The sequence below is a fragment of the Myxocyprinus asiaticus genome, chromosome 50 (assembly GCF_019703515.2).
Source record: "Myxocyprinus asiaticus isolate MX2 ecotype Aquarium Trade chromosome 50, UBuf_Myxa_2, whole genome shotgun sequence".
Classification (NCBI taxonomy): Eukaryota; Metazoa; Chordata; class Actinopteri; order Cypriniformes; family Catostomidae; genus Myxocyprinus; species Myxocyprinus asiaticus.
Genome location: NC_059393.1, coordinates 18,993,330 through 18,996,805, shown reverse-complemented (window position 1 = coordinate 18,996,805; position 3,476 = coordinate 18,993,330). Strand labels below are relative to the sequence as shown.

Below are 3,476 nucleotides of genomic sequence, written 5' to 3'. Positions count from 1 at the left end.
TTTGTCTTAACTGGTTATTTTGTTGTGGTAGCCTGCATTTGGAATGTTATGGGGTCAAGACCTAGAACTACTTCATAGCCGTGCGTTCACTGAAAAACAATTGCTCACCTTAGAACGTCTGTCAACCAATCAGAATTAAGTATTCATCAGACATGTGGTATACATATATATAATCCTGCTTTTGTGTTTTCACTTTCAGTTTCAACTCTTCACTGCATATTTACTAACATATAAGGTTTAATTTTTCTTTTAAGAAATTCAATTAACATAAGGTTTAATTTTTCTTTTCAGGTTTATTTTTCAGGGAAAAAAAAGCTTTCCAGCAACCATTATTACAACCCATTTAGTAAGTTTGTAAAAAAGTAAATATCAATGTGAATAATATATGCAGAATATTTTTAAATTTTCATAAGACCTGAGCTTACATTGTCAAAAAGCACTAGTAAGAACAGCAGAAACAATCAACTTAAAGCTAATGTGTGTAATTTTTTCATTGTCAAAATACTTACAGTAATACCCAGCTTTCAGTAATACGCAGAGACGACTATAAGCAAACCATTTGTAGGTTGATTTTCCTGAAAAATGTAGACACTTTTCAGTGGTGCTTTAAAACATTCCTCTGTTTTAAGCAGCCGTCCAGGGGTGCATTTCCCAAAAGCATCGTTAGCCAACTATGGTCGCAAGTTCCATCGTTACCAACATAGTTCAACGATTTGGTGTTTCCTGAAACCGTAGTTCCAATGAACATTCGCAAACAGCATCGCAAAGTTGCGTGGTTGGAACTACAGCTCTTCCCCTGTGGTTAGAGCGAGTTCATAGCATCATTTGACTTCGCTGAGGCTTCTATATCTTTCATTCCATATATATATTTCATTCTGTAAAGACTTTGACCACGTTTACATGCATTTAAGAAAACAATTTATTCTGGGGTTTTGCAGAAAGCGGCGCTCTGAAAGTGGTGTTCTGAAACGTCACATTAACACTAGTGCAGCCATGTAAGGGATTAAAGGCTATTAAGAGAAAGCGCTTTATCACACACAGATTCTTTTGAAGAACACGGCTTTTATGTGTTTATGTTAATGCATAAGTGCCATTTATAAGTTTTTGAAGAATGTGCATGTGCGTAAATGCTCAAATATGTCAGGGGAACACCGTCTAGTATCTAATTATAGAGGGAAACCCCACTATTGGAGAGCAATTCATCTGTCACATTACAAAATGCATGCCCCTTTTGTGTCTTCAGCATTTTTCTCACATTAAATGGCTTTCTGGTGTATGTGTAAATGAGCTACTATAATTTAATATTTGTGGAAGTTATTACTCCACCCCCTGAGTAACGTCATTAATGACAACTCAAACAATGTGGTTCGAACGCTGGATGTGTTACATTGCTACTACAGTTTCAGGAAACAGTTGTGACTAGCTAGTTAATTTCTACAACGATGCATCGTACTGTGGTGGTTAAGCAGCAAGTTACGTCGTTGTACGGGAAATGCACCACAGCCCGACACAACAACATTAACTCAACCTATGGCGCCAGTTGAGGCGGGAATATCCATTTGTTTGACCATTGGTAGATAGAGGGTGTATTCAGAAATATGTTTCAAAACAATGTTGATTTTTCCATTTCCGTTTGGTGACGCTATTGGTGCAGAAATTACACACTTCAACTTTAAGAGAGAAAGAAAAATAACTGGACAAGAATATGAACAGGTGACGTGTCATACAAGGTTGAATGAAAATATAAAAAGTTTTTTTTTTTTTCTATGCACTTGTATGCAGGTTCTTAAAACATACATGTGTTTTCGGAGTCATAGGCTTGTGGCTCGACATTGTTTCCTGATCTGGTTCCCCCTCTTCTCTCCTGTTGTTTCCTGTCCCCCTCTCCTCTGTACTATCTAATAATAATAATAATTATTATTATAAAAATTCTTATGAAGAGCATATAGTGTAAGAGTTGCTGTCTATGTTCAGACTTCTCACCTGTGGATTGTTCCTTCCTCACGGTGTGGCTATACATTTTGGTTTCTGCAGCAGGCTGATTTTCCACTTTTGCAGCAGTCATAGGTACCCACAAGAATTATAGTTATTGTGCAGATGAGAGAAGCCAAAACAAGGCCTACAAGCTAAAATTAATACAACCAAATAATAAAAAATGAATTAATGTGGACTTTTCTTTCTGTCTGTCTTTTTTAGGTATGCTCTAACAATGTCTAACAATAGTGTCAATATTCCCAATAAAGTTGTAAGTTTAAGTAGCAGTTGAAGAGGTTTAGTGTAAACACGTCTAAATAGACAGAACACCAAATGGAACAATGGAAGATTGCGTAACATCATTTATTGACCAAATTATATCATGTAATGAAGAGTCAATCTCTATTTACTTTCATAATGATGGGTTAGAATTATGGCTACTAGCTATAACAACCTATTTATCTTTGCTAAAAATGCTTGTTACTGTTAATCCATATTTTGTCATTAAAATGTCTGAAGATAACATTTACCTTTGATGCTCCAATATACATCCGAGTTTGATTTTGCAGTTCAGTGTCATTTCTTTTGCCGTTCTCTAAATCAGAAGGTTCACACCAAGATATTTTTAGCTCGCTATCAAAAACGTACTTTCCATTCCAATATGTCAAGCCACAGGCAAGATAATGGCCATCAAGCAGCAACAGAATGATCCACACAGCTGGTGGAATCAGACAAGGAAAAAAAAATGCCACGCAATTCTTCTCAGTTGTAGCAGGTTGAGATGTTTCATTAGAGATGCTTCCTTGAGAACAACAGGTTTCAAACTTATATTTAAAAGGCCTTGAAAGGAAGAACATCACGGAAAAAGCAAAAAGAGATGGTGCAAAAAAGAGAAAGCCTGATATTGCCCCGTTCAACTGAACATTGCATGGACATGAAAATTCAAGATCCATCAACAACTCAAATCCAAATAGTACAAGACTCAGCGGAAAAGAGCTGAATGCAGGAGTTCTGGACAACAATCCTTTGAAATGGTTAAACAATTGCAAACTCATCTCATTACTCTGTGATATTATACAGTCTGCAAGGGTAATGATGATGCTTTTGTCTGCTGCCCTTTTCTGTGGTCTATGGAAACATCTGTAGTCTGCTCTGTCCTATGATCGGAGAAGCACGTGAGATAGTTATTTGAATTGTGTACACACATCCCTTTCAACGAGCAGGATAGCTTTCATTTCAGCTAAAAGATAGATTGCAAAAAGTTATCTTTAGGTTTTTTAACATTGCACAATGTCAGATCTAAATTAACAAACCAGCAAATTAACCTCTTTTTAAATAGACCTGTGCAAGGGAAAGTGCCATTTTTGCCATTAAAATACAATATAGCATCTTTTAATTTTATTATGAATAAAAACAGTACCGTTTAAATATAAACTTATATTTTATAGATTAATAACTGAATTTTTTTTATTTATTTATTTATTTTTTTTTTTTTTGAGGCA

At 35.5% G+C, this 3,476-nt stretch overlaps 1 long non-coding RNA gene across 1 annotated transcript; it reads right to left on the bottom strand.

The window, feature by feature from the left end:
* Positions 1-297: 297 nt before the first annotated feature.
* On the bottom strand, positions 298-3,058 carry LOC127438808 (uncharacterized). Its single transcript, XR_007896816.1, has 3 exons — positions 2,505-3,058; positions 1,984-2,126; positions 298-1,898 (listed from the first exon to the last, which is right to left on the bottom strand). It is a non-coding gene; the product is annotated as an uncharacterized LOC127438808 (long non-coding RNA).
* Between the last annotated feature and the right edge of the window lie 418 nt (positions 3,059-3,476).